Source organism: Canis aureus, chromosome 20 (genome assembly GCF_053574225.1).
Source record: "Canis aureus isolate CA01 chromosome 20, VMU_Caureus_v.1.0, whole genome shotgun sequence".
Lineage (NCBI taxonomy): Eukaryota > Metazoa > Chordata > Mammalia > Carnivora > Canidae > Canis > Canis aureus.
Genome location: NC_135630.1, coordinates 41,852,287 through 41,872,978, shown reverse-complemented (window position 1 = coordinate 41,872,978; position 20,692 = coordinate 41,852,287). Strand labels below are relative to the sequence as shown.

At 35.7% G+C, this 20,692-nt stretch overlaps 1 long non-coding RNA gene across 6 annotated transcripts in view; it reads left to right on the top strand.

The window, feature by feature from the left end:
- LOC144291737 (uncharacterized) overlaps positions 1 to 20,692 on the top strand; it is a 95,215-nt gene that overhangs the window by 13,094 nt on the left and 61,429 nt on the right. For 3 of the 6 annotated variants that reach the window (XR_013359199.1, XR_013359203.1, XR_013359202.1), the window contains exon 2: positions 4,843 to 4,963. The exons of 1 other annotated variant lie outside the window; for it this stretch is intronic. This is a non-coding gene — a long non-coding RNA (uncharacterized LOC144291737). Of the gene's footprint in view, positions 1 to 3,330; positions 3,477 to 4,842; positions 4,964 to 20,692 lie in introns of all 6 variants that reach the window. 2 more of the 6 variants (XR_013359205.1, XR_013359204.1) reach the window with 1 other exon arrangement.

The window sequence follows — 20,692 nt, the reverse complement described above, 5'->3', positions numbered from 1 at the left end:
CAGATATAGTGCTTGCCACACAATAATAAGTTAGTCAGAAAAGGCCCCTAATCCCTGAGGAGTTCAGTCTTATGTGGTGGTTCTCAATGAGCTGATTTTATCCCTGCAAAGGACATCTGGCTAACCTCTGGAGATATTTTTGGTTGTCACAATGGGGGAGGTGCTGCTGACATCTATGGGTAGAGGGCAGATAGTGTTGCTAAAACCTTTAATACTTAGTATACTCCCTTTAAAAAGAACGTTGGTAGTGCCAACAAGAGTCCTATCTCAAAATGTCAATAGTGCTGAGGTTGAGATACTTTGCTGTAATGAATGGAAATATGTTACTCACAGATTTACTGAAGAGTTAACTCAATTTTCGCCAAAAGATTCCCCCTACTGGGACTCTTTACTTAGAATGGAGTGTTTTGAAGTTAATGTAGACATCTCAGACCTGCAAACAGAAATAGGTCCAGCCAACACAAGAAGAATGCACAGGACGAGCAATTTGTTTTGCTTACTGTGATGTTTTCAGGTTCTGTTACAATGATGCTCAACCTAAGGACCAAGGTAGAATTACGTGTGGAGTCTGTAAACCTTTGGTGATAGATTACACTCCTACTTCACGTCCAGTAGAGAAATGCCCAGCCCAATTCAGGGAGGTGGAAGCTAACCTTGACCCTACACTGTCTTTCTCTCTTTCCTTCTTCCTTTCTTTCCTTCTATTTCCTCCTTTCTTCCCTTCTTTATCCTCCTTTCTCTAAATTTCTAGAGCTCTTACATATACCTTATTTTACACATGACTATGCATATCCTTGAAACTATAGCCTTGTCATTTCATGAATAGAAATGTCTTCTCAAGAAATGACATTATAGGAAATTTCTTCTTTACTTCTTTTTTGTCCTCCCCTGGCCTAATGTAATGCTAACCATTTAACAGATGCATAGTGACTTAAATAAGGGAAGGAAAGACCCATATCAACATAAAGGCACTGACTGTAGAGATAGGAAAAGAAGGAGAACATCAAATATGTCATAAAGTGACAACTGAATACCGTGCAATGAATCGGAAGAAAAAAATGCCATCAAGGCTATTCCTGGGACACCCAGTACAATTTGTACAATAGACTGTACATTAGATAGAACTGGGTATCAAATTTAAGTTTACTGAATTTGGTCATTGTTCTGTGATTATATAAGGGGGTATCAGGAAAAGGTAAAGGGTTATGATACCTATAATTTACACCTAAATGATTCCACAGCACAAAAAATAATAATAATATATATGTGTGTGCATTTATATGAATATATACATATAAAGAGATGGTGATGAAGCAAATATAGCAGCATGTCAACAGAGAGTCTAGAGGACAAGTATATAAGAATTCATTGTACAATTCTTGGCAATGTCCTGTAAGTTTAAAGTTTTCAAAATATAAAATTTAAAAATTTCATATGTATATAATATTGGGAAGAAAATCAGCATATGCTTGGCAGTTGCTTGAAAGCATACAACAAAGAAGAGTGAAAGACAGTTTCCTTAGATGGAAATGACACCTTTACCATCTGCTATAAGCATGAGTTACTTATGAGGCTACAGTAAGGTTCACCTGTGAGATGGAGTTAAGCCGATTCAGGAAGTGTTGTGCTTTTCTTATTAGGCAACATATGCCAAAGCTACATTTGGATGAAAGCCTGTAAAACTTGGGTGGAGAGATTCTTTAGCTCCCTATTCCAATTGCTGGTTCCTGCACAGTCAAGAAAAAATTTACTTTCTCATTCCCCCTTGAAATTCTCAAGTGGCAGGTCAGTGGAGGAACATGGTCAAGCTAAAAATCAGAGACCTTAAGGGCAAATGCCTAATTCTTTTTCCTCTATCCCTTACTTCAAGCCCTGAAAATGTTCTGAGCTTTAGTCTAGTGGTAGCCCTTGTAGACTACTGGTTAATTTTTTTTCTGCCACGACAGTCCTAAGTACCCTATATGTTTTTTCAAAAGTTTCTATACCCAATGCCTGAAATTCTATGATGATCTAGAATGATTCCCAGCTATTACACAGACTTATCATCTCACCATAGTGAAAAAGTAAACTAGTCATCATCCCCATCACACCAATTTGGAGCATTGTTGATTGTTTGATTCACTGGATCATTCAACAGATATTCAATAAGTGCCAGACCTCCTCATCTCCCAGTCTTTCACCATCTCAGTAAATGGGCATATCATCCACCCTGGGGTTGGAGAGTATTACCCTTTATTCACCTCTTTCTCACACCCAAGTACATCAACATGTTCTCCCAGCTCCACCTTCAGAATACATCTGGGGCACTTTTCACAACCTCCACCCCACACCCTAGTCCAAACCACCATCACCTCTCACCCTGATTACAGGAAGTACTTCCTGTGGACATGCCTCCACATTTGCCTGTACATACTTTTCTCCAAACTGTATTTAGAACGATCTTCTAAAAATGTAAATCAAATCATATCATTCCCATTCTCAAAACCATTCATAGTTCTCATCGTACTGAATAATCCAATATTCTGATGGAACTTACAAGGCCCTAAATACAGGGGCCCCTGTCCCCCCTCATGCCATTTATCCCCTCACTCACAAGATTTCATCCACAACACCACTTTCTTGCAGTTCCTCCATCATTCTTAGCCCTTCCTGCCTTAGAGCCTTTGTATCTGCCATTCCCTTCCCCTGGAACACTGTTCCTGAAATGTCCTAAGTCATCTCCTCAGAAACATTTTTTCCCAATCCACTGTCCTCCCATCACCGCACACATATATATATCCATCACTTTTCTTTTCCTTTTTTTAAAAAAGATTTATTTATTTATTTATTCATGATAGACACACACAGAGAGAGAGAGAGAGGCAGAGACACAGGAGGAGGGAGAAGCAGGCTCCATGCCGGGAGCCTGACGTGGGACTCGATCCCGGGACTCTAGGATAGCGCCCTAGGCCAAAAGCAGGCGCTAAACCGCTGAGCCACCCAGGGATCCCCTCCATCACTTCTCATTATCCTACTCACTGTATACTTTTCTTCACAGCACTTAGTATGATTTATTATTTTGTTTTCCACCAGATTATCAGCCCTATGAGTGCAGGAACTTTTTTTCTGTCTTGTTCACTGCTGCATCCCCAGTATCTAGATCAGTGTCTAAAATATGAAAGGAGCTAAATTAATGTTAACTAATGGAATGAATGCATGACATATGCTTACTGACAAATTTTCCTGAAGAAGCTCCCTGCTCCAGAGCAGCTAGCCTACAGTTAATGCTGTTGGAGTCATTGTCCTCAACTTTTCAGAACTCTTGCTGTTACTGTTCACTTGTTCTGCTAGGAGCTCTTAAAGGCCAGGAATATGAGAGGATACAGAAAGAGATGAACAGTTTGGAGGAGGTCAACTCACTTTTCAAGTGTGGCATAACGCATGGGTGTTGTATAGGCGTGAACATGTGGGATCATCTGAGATGACAGGAAAAACAAGTATGTCAAAAAATACCTCCTCTATTGGACTAGTACACAGTCTGAAATTCTACTGTTAATTAAATTATTAAGTCATCTACCTTAAGGTGTTGATTCTTCTTAATTATTCAGACCACTAATAAGATCTCAATGGATGATACTCTTCTCCATCCACAGTGCCTACCATATGACTTGCACATGTATGTATTCAATAAATATTTGTTAAATAAATGAATGGGCTCTTCTCTTTGAGTTTACTATCTCATTTTCCTCACCATTCACTTAAGTCTCTATTCTGCATACTCTATTGCCACTTCATACTCTGATAGTTCTTTTCCTACTTTAATCATACACCTAGATTTTTTCCAGGAATAAATATGCTAGCTACTGGTTCACAGCAAAGACCTTGGTGACTGAGATAAAGGGCACAAATGGTTTTCTATCACAGTTCAACTCAGATGGATAAAATGTATATAATCAATGAAGCCAGAGAATTGATGGGCAAAGAATCAATATTTTGTCTCTTGAAATTATATTTAATTCTCCCTAAATTTTCCTATGCTACCTTCCTATATACCATTCTATATACTAAGGCTACTATCTAGGGAGAGACGGATGGTGTTGTAAGTTTATGAAATTTTTACTGGATCTCCTAAAAGGACATTTCTGAGATTATTTAATGATTATCTTGGCAGACTGCTTAACTTTTGCTGAATGTGAAAGCAGAAAAAATAGAAAGCCAGTCATACGTCTACAACTTGACCTTAAATATATCATTGTTAAGCCATGGGTTGTCTTCTAGAAGAGGACAAGAGGAAACACATCAGTGAAATCTAAGGCAGTTCACTCACTCGGTGAACCTGCAAATTTACCTGCCTGTCATTCGAAGCTCTAAAGCAGATAAATGAACTGAATGTTGTCAAATGAAAAGTCATGCTCTGTGCACGATTAATTATTTGATTAGGCATTTAACATCTTTTTATTATCATATATTATTATTGAAAAACTAACAGTATAATATTGAATGGGAAGAACTTAAAATTGATATAAAAAACCTATCATATATTTATAAATATGCAGGTACAAAACCTTTAGAGAACTTGAATTGCTCTAATTAAAATTTTAAAATTTCAACTTCAGTGTATACATGGACGTGTCAGTGCTAATAACTTGTAATTGGCCTGTCATGTTAATATGGTAAACATTAGGGTTTTTTTATTCCATGTACTTGCTGTATTGTTCTACATAGGTTCATCCTTGTTGGCCCCCGCAACAGTAATCTCTGACACATTTCCCATATTCTCCTGTAGTTAGGTTGACCACATGACTAAGCTCTAGCTAACGGACTATGAAGTCATGCTTTATCTTTTTCCTATATCCTCACCAGCTGGATACAACAATGATGAGGCAATAAGTAATTCCTAGCCGCAAGATGGTGGAGCCAGAGTCCTTAAATCAAACCATAGAGGAAAGCCATCCCGACCAGAAACTCCTCATTGGACAGCCACGTGAGAAAAAGGGAAATTTCTGTTACACTAAGCATTGTAATTTTAGATTTTATTTATTATAACAGCTAGTTGCTTCAATAGAGTCACCTAAGTAAATATTAGTATTATGCCTTCCTAGAAGAAACACACACACCTATATACGCAAACAAATATACACAAATACACATATACATTTTTCTTTTTTTATATTGCTAATGGGACTGTAGAATTTCACAACTGTTCTGGAATGCAATCTGAAAGTATTTATCAAAGCCCTTAATTAAATGCTAATTATTTGTGCTTAATTATGTGATTACCTTTGACCTATTTCTAGGAATTTATCATGAGTAAGCAATCAGCACTTGATGTGTGCAAAAATTTAGCTCCAATGACATTCAGAGTTGCATCTTTTTTATATCAGCAAAAAACTGTAGGCAACAAAAATATTCACACTAGCGTGAATAATTTAAATAAATTGAGGTACTTTAGACAATGAATATTTGAGATAATTAAAATAGTGCTAATAACACAAATGAAAACATCAAGTGGCAATATAATATATATAGCTTGATCTCAATTTTTTATTTTTATTTTTATTTATTTTATTTTATTTATTTTATTTTTTTTGTTTTTTTTATTTTTATTTTTTTAAATTATTTTTAAATGTGTATTTGTGTGTGTATGTGTGTATCAGAATAAAAAATTCCCAAAGGGACTGAAAGGAAATATACTAAAATATCACTAGTATTTATATCTAGATAGTGGGGTATGGTGATTTTAAAATTTTCTCTTATTTCTCTATTTTCTAATATTTCTAATATTTCTCTAATTATTAACCCCCATAGTACTCATGCAGTGATTCTGGCCTCACATCCACACGTGCTATTCCCATCCTAATGCTTATTTCACAACACTACAAAACCCATGCCTATGTCCAAGAGACCAAACATCATCATGGCAAATGTATATCTTGTGTTTTTAATATCCCCCTGTGCTCTGCTTCTTTGTCCTATTGTTCTCTATATTTTCTCTTATTTTATAATAATTCTGAAATTGTTCTGGCTCATTAAAGATTTGAACCCTTTGAATTCTAGCTTCTTCTTCCAAACAGAATATGTTGTCTTGAGAAAGTTACTGCACCTCTTGAGGTTTTGTCTTTTCCCTTACTCAGCGAAAGAATTGGATCCCAGGGTCCTCTTCTCCTCCAACATATGGTGATTCTATGCTAATGAATTACCATACTAGACTGATCTTAAAATTCACTTAAGGTTCTTCTTCCTGCAACCTCGGTTTTCTGACCTAAAAAATACCTAGTTCCCAGACAAGGACTCTGAGAAAGAGTTGTATCTGTGCCTGGGTTTTTTTTCCTTTTTTTTCTTTTTCTCTTCCTCCCTCCCTCCTTTCCTTCCTCTCCTTATCTTTCCTTTTATATTTATTAATATTGTCTTTATTAAGGTTATTTCTAGTTTTATTCTCCTCTTGTCTTCCCAACTCTTTATTAATGAGAAACATGATAACTATCCAAATATATTGTTTACACTCCCATAACTGAACTTCACCGGGAGGATCTGACAAGAAGAAGCCTGAGAAAAAAAGAGTTTCCTTTTGATAAACTTCAGGAAAGTGAATCATTCAGGATATCTGGTTGGTGAAACCAGATATGAGCAGAGGCCCATGTGGGACAGCCACTCACATTGTCATTGAAGGAGCCTCGATTAACATGCCATTGAGCCAACCATAGAGTTCCTCAGCCCACATCTGTGTGATTAGGACTGAAGACTAGGACACTGAGCCCTTTTACCCTGGGGAGCTGTCCTCTGGGCTTTCCCTTTTTGGTAGGGTTCGATATCACTGAAGTTCTTGTCTACTCTCCTCTGATTTTTATTCTTTGGCCATCACCTTTATTCAATCATTCTAGAGTTCACATGTAAATGTAGTCCACATGACCCCCCTGGGAAGAGAGTAGGATCTGGGGCTTTGGGAATCCTGGTGACAGTGGGTTCCTTTTATTTCCTCACAGTCAAATAACTCATGTCTCTGGGTGTAATTTCATTCTGGAGAGGTCCTCTGAGGATTGTTTTTTGTTGTTTTGTTTTGTTTGATAACACTGTCCCTTTCAATGAAAAGAAAAAAAAAAAAAAACCACCACCGTAGAGACCAACTTCAGAATGCATTCAGGGTACATAATGAATGAGTAATGAGAAGATATAGAAATTCTTGGGAGCCTAGAGAGGGAATTTTTTATCCTTCTGAGAAGTAATTCTATCATGTATATATCATGATCACCCAAAAGGCTTGTGCTCAATCCAACTACTATTCACCAAACACCTATCAGATGCTAAAAACTTTACACACATTTCTTCATTTATGGAAATTTAGTGAACATAGATATAATCCCCATTTTATAAAAGAAAAGACAAGAGGTTGAAATTTCACCAAAAGTAATGGAGTCTATGCTTCAGTTTCCTAAAATGTGTTATAATAGCATCTACCTCATAAGTTTCAAGGAGTGCATGGGATAAGGTTTGTAAGGAGGTTTGCACATGGCACTTGATAATTCTTAGCTACTTTTTAAATTATCATGAGTAAGTGGCTAACTCTGAAGTCATTTTTCTTTATTTCCCCCTTCTTGGGATTTGAATAAAGTAGTACTGTACAGAAAGAACAGATGAAAAGGCTGAAACAACATTAGGAGGTATGGCAATGTGGCTCAGGAATAATCCCTAAGCCCAGCAAATCCTGTGTTCAGGACAGTGATCTGACCAACAGGTACACGGTCGCCTGGTTCTGATGACAGTGATCTTAATGAGAACAGCCACTATTATCTTCATGGTGTAGCAGGTGCTACCTACACTCATCAATTACCTGCCTTTTCGGAAGATTTTCAGCCACGTTTTAAAACACAGGAAACAATACAAATATTTAACATGATACAAATATTCAATACAGCTTTCTATATGAGAATGATGGTTCTTCCTATCCAAAATTCTATGTGCTCCTTTCTTAACAAAGCTCTTACCATAAGGCACAATAAATACAGGTTTCATTTTGTAACACATGCTTGCAAAATACTTTGAACAGTTGAAGTGATTTGTGGTTGCCTCAGTCCACAAAACCAGAATAGATCAGCTTACATTTTATGTGTCTTATGCTTTATATGTATGTAACTGCTATTTATAAGTGTTTCCAAGAACTTGGGAGCACAAAACTCCTTTTGGGGATAGAAAACAATCATTTTTTTTTTTTTTTTATCAGAAGTGAAAGGTAGACAGAAATAATCACCATTAACCAATACCCAAAGGTTTTATCTGGAGCAGCCCATTCTCCACATTACCCAAACAAAACTATATTATATATGGTTTTAATTTTCCCTATATTATGATGTATTTACAACTTAAAAAAGCTTTCTATTGGGAGACACTGCCTTCCCCCAGGCTAGCCAATTCATAGAGATAGCAAAGGGCCCAGCTGGGACTATGTCCCTGATAGGCAAACTAACCAATGCAGATTCATACCTCCTCTAGCTGGCAGGCACACCTCAGGAGGCGCTACTTTTCTGCCTTAATCATCCCAGGGCCAGGTTCACACCTATAGCTTAGAGACCACCAAAATAATTCAAATTAGCCAGTCCTAAGTGTTTACCCTGCCCTGTCTTGCCTTTCCCATAGAATCCCTAATGAAAGCCATGACCTAACCTTCCCCTCATCCTTAACTTCTACCTCCTGATCACCATGGTGGCTTTCCCATGTGGACTCTGTGGCATTCTATACTCCTGTCTCTAGGACTTGTGAGTAAAATAAACCTTGGGGTTTTCCCTGAGTCTTTCTACTGTCTCCTCTGTGACTATACCTGACTGACCACCTCATAAAAAGAATAAAAACATCACTCCCCTAAAAACAAATAAATAAAATGGCATCCCTGGCCCTTGATAGAGAGGTCATATTCCTTAAAATGATAGGCAAAGTCCTTTAACATTTTAACTTGGTTTACCCTATAACTTCACTTCTTACCCCATCTAAACAGTCACCCTCCCAGTAACTTCCAACAAATTGCACTGTCCTAAACACAAATACTAATTCTTTTTTTTCTTTTTTTTTTCAAATACTAATTCTTTTAGGTATTTTGCTCTCCTAGCCCCACCTTCAGCCCAAATAGGAAAATTTCACTCCTTCCTTCTCTAATAAGCCCTCAGATACAATTGACCATCAACTTCTCTTCCCTTTCTCCAGCTACTTCTGCTTCTGTAAAAACCTATTTTATAAACTTACTCATATTGTATTACTATTCTTTGTTTACCACATGGAGATTAGCAATTGCATCTTTGCATATCAGAATCTAGCAGACAAGTCTTCAGTAAATATTTGTGGGTCTAAAGGATAGTTAGCATTTGAGAAATAAAAAGTCTTCAGTATACACCCCAAATAGAATTATTATTAGCTCAGCTATTCATTTACTGAGTGCCAGTAATTATAAACCAGTCAGAGTTCTTGGTCTTGAAACTAAAGCAGTGAAAAATAAACAAACAATGAAAAACAGGTCAAATTCCTTACTTTTATGGTGCTTACATGGGATTGGGGGAAAACAGACAATAAAGAAGTGAAATATATAGTTAAATGGTGGTGTGTGCTGTGGAAAAATAAAAATCAGGGAAGGTAATTCAGGCATTTTAGAGAAAGAGTTGCAATTTTAAACAAGGTGGTCAAGTTAGATTAACACATGAGTGTCAATTAATAATACCAAATATAGACAGTGAAACATTTTATATTGCATTCTGTGGGTTCTCTATTATATTCTAAAGAAACATTGCAGAGAAGTCTATTTGGAAAAAGTTTTATGGAAAAGATCTCCATAAGAAATTAAGATAAGTGCCCAAGATACTGCCTTAGCAATATTAAAAAACAAATTTAATACTACCACAAACACTAAAAAATGCTCAGAATGTATTACACAAATAATAAGCAATATGGATGGCATTATTTTAAAAAGAGTATTGATTTTTTTAAAACTTTGTCCTCCATTAAAGCAATGGAAAACTTGTCAGAAGCAACTTGTTCAGAACTCTGAAAATTAATAAAGGCTTGTAGAAATCCCATAATCACACAAGAACAGTGGGTGAATCTTGGTCAGAATATAAAGTTTTGTGAGGTTTTAACTTGCCCTAGTCCCAACCCCTGCTTTCATCTCTAAAGTAGTCTTAAACATTAACAGCTTGTGCTTGAAGTGAAAACCAGCAGCCAAGTAGCAAGTGGAAGTTAGAGTTCCTTCAAAGATTTACTCTCAAAGAATTGTCATTATTTGGCCAGTCTAGTGGTCCCCAAGAAGACCCCACCTGCAGTGCTATTTGTATCTGACCTAACTCTGTGCTTGCCTAATGCAAAAATCATTTGTCAAAAACAACTATAGGCTACTTAATGGATGAGGAGCTCTTTAGCAAATATCAGAATATGTACTCTTCCAGGTAATCAAGAAATATGTCTGTTAGCTGTCACTTAAGCTAACTGAGCAGAGACTTCAGTGACCCTAACAACAAAGAAGACATACTTTACAGAATTAGTTCAGAAGTCACTAAACAAATAAACAATAACCCTAACAAACAGTAACAGCAGTAAACCCATGGGAGATGAGGGAGGTAAATCGGGGAATTCTGATTTCCAGAGTTTCCATGTTAAATGTCCAATTTCAGTCCAAAAGTTACAGGATATAATGAGCACTGGGTTTTATACTATATGTTGGCAAATAGAACTTCAATTTTTAAAAAAAGCTAAAAAAGAAGTTACAGGTTATAAAAAGTAACAAGAAGAAAAAAAATGTAACAAGAGATTATAGCCCATACACAGAGCAAAAGAAATCAATAGGAACTGTCCCTGGGAAAGCCCCAATGTTAGACTTACTAGACAAAAGATTTTAACTCGGCTATTTTACATAGAGTCAAAGAACTAAGGGAGTCCAGGCATAAGGAAATAATGTATAAAAATGATGTCTTGCTAAATATAGAATATCAGTAAAAAGATAAAAGTTGTGAAAGCAGATCAAGTAGGAACTATGAAATTCAAATTATAATAACAGGCTGTAAAGGACATCATGATGACAGTAGTTAATACTGTATTGTATATTTGAAAATAGCTGAGGGTAGATCTTAAAGTTTTTCATCATAAGGAAAAAAATTCTGTAACTATGTAGAGTGATGAATATTAACTAGGCTTATTGTGGTGATCCCTTCATAAAATACACAAATATCAAATCATTACATTGAACAGCATCATGTTGAATCAGCTCAACAACAGATTTAAGCAGGCAGAGCAAGGATTCAGAGCAGCTAAATACAGATCAGTTGAGATGATCCGATCTGAGGAAGATAGAAGGAATGAAGAAAAATGAACAGAACCTCGGAGAGCTGTAGGACAACATCAAGCATTCCAACATATGCATAATGAGGAGTCCAGAAGAAGAGAAAGAGAAAGGGGCAGAAAGAATATTTGAGGAACAATGACTAAAAACATCCTAAATTTAGTAAAATAAAACTCTTAAACATCCCCGAAGGTCAATGGACTCCAAGTATGATGAATTAAAAGAGATACATACCAAGACACATGATCAAACTGAAAAAACAAAGAGAAAATACTGAAAATAGAAAGAAGTGATACATTACATACAAGGTATCTTAAATAAGATTAAAAACTGATCTCTCATCATAAACCACAGAGTCTACAATTAGTGGAATGATATATTCAAAGTGCTGAAAAAAGAAGACTATCAACCAAGAATTCTATCTCCATGAAAACTATCCTTCAAAAATGAAGAAGAAATTAAGACATTCCCAGGGAAACAGAAAGTGAAAGAATCTGTTTTCAGCAAAACTGTCCTATAAGAAATAATAAAGGGAGACCTCCAGGCTGAGATAAAAGGATACCAGACAGTAAGTAGATCAAAGCCACATGGAAAATAAAGACATAGATAAAGATAACTATATAGGTAAATATAAAAAACAGTATAAATGTATTTTTTTGTTTATAACTCCCTTTTTCTCCTATCTGATTTTAAAGGCAAGAGCATAGAACAATAACTATAAATCTGTGTTGCTGGGTATACAAGGTGCAAAGATGTAATTTAGATAACAATAACTGCAGAGGTGGGAGGGAATGAATTTTTATAGGACAATATTTTGTACAACATTGTAATTAAGTTGGTATTAATCTAAATTTGATGCTTTAAATTAAGATGTTAATTGTAATCAACAGGGCAACCACTAAGAAAGTGACTAAAAATACATATTAAAAAATAATGAGGGATGGGGATGACTGGGTGGCTCAGTGGCTGAGCATCTGCCTTTGGCTCAGGGTCCTGGGATTGAGTCCCGCTTGGGGCTCCCTCCAGGGAGTCTGCTTATCCCTCTACCTATGTTTCTACCTCTCTCTGTGTCTGTCATGAATAAATAAATAAATAAATAATCTTTAAAAAAGAAGAAAAAGAAAAAAAATAATGAGGGAATTAAATGGTACTCTAGAAAATAATACGAAAGAAAGCAGCAATGGAGAAATACAGGAAAAAAACTGCATAAGATGTAAAAAAACAAATTGTAAAATAGCAGACTAAATTCTACCTTATCAGAAATTACATTACATATAAATGATCTAAACCATCTAATTTAAATGCAAAACTTGGCAGAATAAAAACCAACCCATATGATTTCACTATATGTTATCTATGAGAGGCATACTTTAGATTTAAGAAGTCAAATAAGTTGTAAGGAAAAGCACGGAAGTAGATATCATGTAAATAGTAACCACAAGTGAGCTGAAGTGTCTATACTAATGGCAAACAAAATAGACTTTAAGATAAAAATTGTTACAGAAAAATGCACATTTTATAATGAAAAAGGATCAATCAATAAGAAGTTATAACAATTATGATCATATATGAACCTAGAAATACAGACCTAACATATATGAAGCAAAAACGACAGAATCAAAAGGAGAAATAATAGTTGCATATTTCAATATCTCAGTTTCTATAATCGGTAAAACGACAGCAGATCAACAAAGAAACGAACACCACAAGACCTAACCAAAGAAATTTAACAGGCATTTATAGAACACTTCACACAACAACACCAAAATATATATTCTTCTTAAGTGCACACAGAACATTTTCCAGGATAGGCCATATGTATATACCACTAAATAAGTTTCCAGAAATTTTAAAGGATTGAAACAACATAAAATATATTCTCCAACTGAATGGAGTAAAGTTAGAAATTGACAACACAAGGAAATTTGGAAAATTCATAGATACACAATAAGAAATTCAATTAACCAATGATCCCCCCCCAAATCTAACTGATGAGGGAAATTAGAGAATACTTTGATATGAATGACAATGAAAACAGAACATGCTAAAATAAATTCATGTAGCAAAAGGAATGCTCAGAATAAAATGTATATATAAATGCTTAAAGAAAAGAGAGATCTCAAATAAAACTTAATCCTGCACCTTAAGAAACTGGGGGTGAAAAAATCAAACTAAAACCAAAGCAAGTAGATGTTAGGAAATAATAAAATTACAGTAGAAAAAAATAAAAAATAGAGAAATAATAGAAAAAGTCAAAAACAACAACAAAAGTTGGTTATTTGGGAAAAAAAATCAAGAAATTGGGTTAACCCTTTTCTAGACAGACCAAGAAAGATGGAAGACAACTTACTAAAATTTCTAGAAAAACACAAACAGCTGAAACAAATTCAAGAAATAGAATATTGAATTAGACCTATAACAAGTAAAAAAGAAATAGAGTAAATAATCAAAAATCTACCAACAAAGGCTCTTGGATGGCTCACTCGGCTAAAGCATCCAACTCTTGATTTTGGCTCAGTTTATGATCTCAGGGTCATGATCAAGACCCTCACTCTGGGCTCTGCACTCAGCCGGGAGTATGCTTGAGATTCTCCCTCTCTCCCTCTCCCTCTGCTCTTCCCCAAATTGAGCTCTCTCTCTCTCTCTCTCTCTCTCTCTCTCCTGCTTTCTCAAAAAAGTAAAATCTTTTTAAAAAGTCAACCAACAAAGAAAAGCCCACACCCAGACAACTTCACTGATGGATTGTACTAAACATTTAAAGAAGACTTCATGCCAATTTTTCAATAGCTCTTTCAAAGAAAAAAGAGAAAGAGCCACTGACCAATTCATTCTGTGGTGCTAGTATTACCTGATTCCAAAACCAAACAAGGAAAACCCCAGGAAAAAACCCCCCAAAACTACAGACTAATATTCCTTAAGAATGTAGACACAAAAATCCTTCCAGTAGTAGTTTGCTACTAATTTGCTACTGATCCAGCAAATTAGTAGCAAACTGAATCCAGCAACATATAAAAAGGATTGTATACCATGACCAGGTGCAATGTATCCCAGCAATGCAAGGTTGGTTCAACATAAGAGAATCAATGAATATAACGCACCTTGTAAGTAAAAGATAAAAACTATATGATCATCTCAGTCAATGCAGAGAAATTATTTGACAAAATCAACATCCTTTCATGATAAAAACACAACAAACTAGCAATGAGCACACACTAAACTTCAAAAAGGGTGTTTATGAAAAAATCATGGCTAATGTGTTATTAGTGGTGAAAGACTAAAAGCTTTCCCTGTAGTCAAGAATGAAACCAGGTTGTCCACTCTGGCCATTGCTTTTCAATATTGTCCCTAAGCAAGATAATGAAATAAAAAGCATTCAGAATGAGGGACACTTAGTGGTTGAGCATCTGCCTTCAGCTCAAGTCATGATCCCAGGGTCCCAGGATTGAGTCCCACATCAGGATCCCCAGGAGCTTGCTTCTCCCTCTGCCTATGTCTCTGCCTCTCTCTCTGTGTCTTTCATGAATAAATAAAATCTTTAAAAAAAAAAAAGCGTTTAGGATGAAAGAAAGAAGTAAAATTATCTGTTTGCAGATGACCTGATTTATAGGAAATTCAAAGGAAGCCTCAGAAAAACTATTAGAGCTAACAAGTTCAGCAAATTTTCAGGATATAGGATAAATATGTAAAAATTAATTGTGTGTCTAAACACCATAAATGAACAATCTAAAAATGAAATGAATAAAATAATCTCATTTACAATAGCATCAAAAATAATAAAGCTCTTGGGCAGCCCAGATGGCTCAGCGGTTTAGTGCTTGCCTTTGGCCCAGGGCGTGATCCTGGAGACCCGGGATGGAGTCCCACATCGGGTTCCTTGTGTGGAGCCTGCTTCTCCCTCTGCCTGTGTCTCTGCTTCTCTCCCTTTCTCTGTGTCTCTCATGAATAAATAAATAAAATCTTAAAAAAATAATAAAGCTCTTAAAAATAAATTCCAACAAAATAAGTGCACAACTTACATACTGAACTCTATGAAACATTGTTCAAAGAGATTAAAGAAGACCTAAATAAATGAAAAATAATATCATGTTCATGTATCGGAAAACCTGATATGGTCAAGAGGGCAGTACTTCCCAAATTCATATATAGATTTCACATAATCTTTATCAAAATCTCCATAGCTTTTTTTTTTTTTTTTTGCAAAAATTGATAAGCTGATCCTAAATTCATATGGAAATTCAAGGGATCCCAGTAGCCAAAATGATCTCAAGAAATAAGAACACGTTGGGATCCCTGGGTGGTGCAGCGGTTTGGCGCCTGCCTTTGGCCCAGGGCACAATCCTGGAGACCCGGGATCGAATCCCACGTCGGGCTCCCAGTGCATGGGGCCTGCTTCTCCCTCTGCCTATGTCTCTCCTCTCTCTCTCTCTCTCTGTGACTATCATAAATAAAAATTTAAAAAATAAATAAATAAAAAATAAAAAAAGAAATAACACGTTTGGAGAACTAGTAATTCCCAATTTCAAAATTTACTACAAAGACACAATAATCAAGACAGTATAATAGTAGCATAAAAATAGAATATAAATCAATGGAATAGAAATGAAAGTCCAAAATTAAGCCCTCACATTTATAGTCATATATCTATGGGCCATTGATTTTTGACAAGGATGGCAAGACAATTTCATGAGGGAAAAGTAGTCTTTCAACAAATCTGAACAACTGCATATCCATATACAAAAAAAAAAAAATGAAGATTTTAACATCACATACAAAATTTAACTCACATACAAAATTTAACATCACATACAAAATTTAACTCAAAATGATTTGACACCTAAATGTAAGATGCAAAACTACTTAACTCTTAAAAGACAATACAGGCTTAACTCTTCATGAACTTTAATTAAGCACTGGTCTTAGATTTGAGAACCTGAAGCACAGGAAAACTGAAGAAGATACAGAAAACTTGGACTTCATCAAACTTAGAAACTTTTGTACTCCGAACACTAATTTATCCATTTTTCTCTTGTTTCTTGTATTTTAAAGTGCCTTTCCTGAAAAACCACTGCCCAGTCGAGGGTTTTAAAGATTTGCATTTTCTTCTAAAACTTTAATAATTTCACCTCTTATATCTTTGACCCATTTTGAGTTATATAAAGTGTAGGTAATGATCCAACTTGATTCTTTTGTGTGTGGATATCCATTGATCCCAGCACCCAGGATAGCTAGCATTCATTATGTCTAGCTTTCCATTGATTGTTTGGTGAACCATATATTCTCTGTTGGTCAAGGGCCATAATTTCTCTTTGAATCCCTTGAAAGCATATGGAACAGTGTTTTTTCCAATGTAAAAGTTTACGACACTAAATAATATTTTAAAAAATAAGATGGCTCAAAGGTAGTTAGGGTAGACATTGTTTGGGAGAAACTTAGTTTCATTTTCAAGTCCATGTGTATGTGTGTATGTGTGTGCAAGTATGCATGCAGGTATATATGCAGGTGTACTAGGCTGAAATTGAAAGTGTATTTCTAACATTCTACAGTTCATAAATGTACAAATAAATTTGTAAAACATTGACTTGAAAATACAGCGTCTCCCTCAAAATAGGTAATAAATGAAAAATAAATAAATAAATAAATAAATAAATAAATAAATAAATAAACCATCAAAGACTGCTTTCTTTTTTCCTTTAGATGACCTGCCTTTCTTAGGAATGTGCTTGTTGGATAAAGGTAGCTGGAGTGCCAGATATCAAGAGTCCCTGTTACCTCCTTTTCTAAGTTTAGAGCAGAATAGACACTGTTGTGTCTGTCTAGCAGCAGGATTCAACTTGCCCTTTGCCTTTGGCATTTTCAGGAGATTGGACCGTGAAGATAAGAAGATGCTGTGTTCCAATGGGGACATTGTCTCTCCTCTGGCTGCTTGACAAGTGTAGATAGGTTGTCTGAATCACAGGCTTGGCTTCTTTATCTGTAAGGTGAATCTAGCCAACACTTTCCCACTGGGCATGGCCTTCCAACAACAAGGAACCTCCACAAAGATGAGCAGCCTTTAAATTAGCAAAGGAACAATGTGAAATCTTTTAAAGTACATAGTTATACTCACAAATATAGAAGACCCTGGAAAATGTATTTTTTAAAAAAGATATTGGGAAAAAAAAGATATTAGATTCTATTTAACAGCTGCTATTTAATATGACATAAATTTAAAAAATTTTAAACTCATTGTTTACTAAGTCTATAAGTCACAGACCTTAATATGTTAGTTAAGAAATATGCTAATGGGGATCCCTGCGTGGCTCAGGGGTTTAGCGCCACCTTCCACCCAGGGCGTGATACTGGAGACCCGGGATGGAGTCCCACATTGGGCTCCCTGCATGGAGTCTGCTTCTCCCTCTGCCTATGTCTCTGCCTCACTCCCTCTCTCTGTGTCTCTCATGAATAAAGAAATAAAATCTTTAGAAAAAGAAAGAAATATGCTAATGTATAATCTATGCCATTCAAATACAGACTGTTTAAGTGTACCATATCTTAAAACCATATCTGTAAAAATCTTGAATCAGAACTAATACTCAGAAAGTAAACTAAAGCAAAGCATAGCTCATTATACAAAGGGTTTAATTTTTCGATTTTTAGAGTGGTTCAGGGACTTAACCAAGGTTATACATTTCATCAGTTGAAAGCAAAGATGAAAGAGGAACCCAGCCCACCTGCCTCCTTTTCCAGCTCCTTCTATTTTGCTGTTCTCTACATATTTCCTTTGTTTCATGAGGTTCTCTAATGAGATCTCAGTTACTGAACCATGACTCATTCATTGAAAATGAACTTAACTCCTACTATGTGTCAGGCAGTCTTCTATGACAAAGTCCTTGCCTTCATGAAGTTCACATATGAGTGACAGAAAATGAAATGATAATGAGGATTCTGCAGAGATTATTACACTAATGGAGTATCACTTTAGTTCTCTGGTTAGAGGAATTTACAAAAGTGATTACACCTTTCTAAATAGAAAATATAAAACTGCAGGGAGTGTGAAAGCCCCAATTCCAGCTCAACTCACATTCCTTTACTCCAGATATTTAACCATACACCAAAATTAGCACGGGAAAAAAATGTAGCTTCTTCCCTGTCCTGGGGTTACTCTGTCTTCCTGAATTGAAAGATTTAGGGGAGGAAATTATATCATAGGCCATGGAATGCCTCAGATGCACTGGAGCCAAATTGTCTCAGTTCAAGATGAGTAGATTTACTTTTTTTTTCTTAAGATTTTATATTAGAGAGAGAGAGAGCACACAGAGAGGAAGGGCAGAGAGAGAGGGAGAAGCAGACTGAACAGGGAGTCTGATGCAGAGCACAATCCCAGGACCCTGGGATCATGATCTGATCCACCCAGGTGTCCCGTTTTTGTTTTGTTTTGTTTTTTAATCCTAAAAGAAACCTAAAAGGTTTTAGGGGGGAAATGCTATTTACTACCATTTTATAATCAACAATATCAGCTACTCCTAAGAAGCAGGAAAACAGTGATTCCAGACACTGTTGTTTAAAGAAGCAATAAGGGGTATCACCCGTTAGAAAAGAACAAAACTTTGGGCGATTTTAACTGATGTGAAAAAAAAAGGTTACACATGAAAAGAACCAGGCAAAAAGAAGTTAAGTAAACAAAATAGGTGAAACAGCTTCTTCAGTCTTGAACAATTCCAGAGGTAAAGTGGTACTCTATTTGTCCCATCCCCACCTCAGTGGAATAGGGCTGCCTTCCAAAAAGGCAGATAAGTGACCTAAGAATAAAGAAGCAGGTTCAAACTTAAAGTTGTAAGATAATAATAACAAAGACCTACCTACCTTTCCGTAGGACTGAACTAACGGAGGCAAGTGTGGTAAATATTTTATACTAGATTGGTTAACAAAAATCTTGGAACTGACAGAAAAAGAAATCTTGATTCCAGCCCTAAATCCAAAGATACTCCTTTGGACACTAGTTCCTTAAATCTGCCAAACATGAGATTTTTTTTCATTTACAAAATAGAAATGATGGTAAATTATAGTAAACCGTCTGTCTCATAGATAATGGATTAATACACGTGGCACAGTATTAAGCAATCGATAACTTTTATCATTAGCAATCTCATCAGCAACTATAATAAAACAGATTCACAGTAGGGAGTTGGATCATCCAAGCCGCTGGAGAGCCACTCTAGGAATAGCTCCTGAAAACTTCACATAACTCAAAATATTCATAAGACATCCAAATATCTCCCTTAAGAATAAATGCAGTGTCCAAAAAGAAAAAAAGAAAGAAAGAAATAACAGCCCCAGTACACATAAACCTAGGCCATTGTAATGCATTCCTTACATCAAAGTTACTCTTTAATATATAATAAACAAGTATTAGTGTGGGGGTACTCATTATTTCAACATACATGCTAAAGTAAGACTTTAGTAATATTTTATTGCTGTTTCAAATTTGTTAATTCAAATTAGTGTGAAATTTGACTACACTGTTTTTCCAAAGGCCACTCAAAATCAGAGAGATGCTATTATAAGAAATGAGGCATAGGGAATGTGTTACATGGTTTCAAGATAAAGACTCTAAATAGAGAGGCAAAAAGTAGAAACTGTCAACCCTGAAACATCTTGAATTTAAATGTTTGGAATTTCTTTTACAAGTGTGAGTCTATAAAAAGACACATTTTATCTGCAAAGAAACCTACAAAGGATGTGAAATGATGACAAACATCCCCCCCCCCCCCAACTACCATCACTCCAAAGACATGCTGTGATGAAGACATGCTGTGATGAAAAACACAAAGTGAGTGTGGGGAAAGAGAGTGGATCCTACCAACTACATGGGCAAAAGATAAATTTCTCATAAAGATTTACGATTGTGCCTACAAGATTTGGATTCCTACATTCACATTTCTACCTGATGCAGTCAGATGGAGCCCTATCTGGGACCTGGTTACCAGATTCCACACTTAAAGCCAGGTCTTTGATCCCATACTTATCCAAAGGTCACATGAAGTGGTAAGACTTTATTGCCACAATTCTGATGTGAAAAACTGGAAGATACAGAATTTTAGTTTTGGTTTCTGGTTTTTTATTGGGAGGAGGGATTTCCTTCAGCTTATGATTCAGGAATAAATCTTCAGTTGTTCCTATTTCAGCTTACAAAATAGGATGTAAATATATAATTCACACGGTAGTGAATTATATTCATGGGATAAGATCCTAAAAACTTCACAAAATTCAAATTTTGCATCATTCTAGAAGGATTATTAGCCCAGAGAAATCAATATAATGTAAGAATTGGCATTCTCAGAAAACATAAGCTTATAACATTATATGGTATTTCTTAGAGCGAATTTTTAGGCACTTAAAAAAATAATTCAAAAAATGTACAAA